Below are 650 nucleotides of genomic sequence, written 5' to 3' on the forward strand. Positions count from 1 at the left end.
GACACTATGTATCTACTGCACATACTTATGCACATATACTTATGTTTATAATATATGTACATATAGATATTTTATCCACATAGTGAATAATTCCGGAATTAACTAAAAAAGGCCCTTTTAACTCAGTGGTAGAGTAACGCCATGGTAAGGCGTAAGTCATCGGTTCAAATCCGATAAGGGGATCACCATTAGCATTGAGGTCAATCACCACACTACCTCTATCATACATACAACATTACACGAAGCGAGAGTGCATAGTCAACACACACCTAAAGCGCCTACGTTCCGCTTGCAGCCAATACAACCACAACCTAACTTGCACGAGATTCAACAACCGAAGCTACTAGTAGTCCCGAGGGGGCTGCCCAACCTAGCCCAATGTAGTTGGATTTGACTTAAGTCATGCAATCTTGACTTAACTAATTAATCCGGCTTTATTAACCCAAAATGTTGACTTGGGTCAATATGTCTTGAATTTAGAACTTAGTCCAAATTTTGTGTCACTCACATTATCTGTACTTTACCTAAGCCTGTTAGTGCAGCTCAGCTGGAAGAGATTCTAAGCGAGAAGCAGTACTGAACTGGAGCCACATCGAGTTAGTTCCCCTCAAAGCCTTCTTCCGAACTTGCCAACAAGTGCTTATAAAAGC

The sequence above is a fragment of the Lycium barbarum genome, chromosome 7 (assembly GCF_019175385.1).
Source record: "Lycium barbarum isolate Lr01 chromosome 7, ASM1917538v2, whole genome shotgun sequence".
NCBI lineage: Eukaryota > Viridiplantae > Streptophyta > Magnoliopsida > Solanales > Solanaceae > Lycium > Lycium barbarum.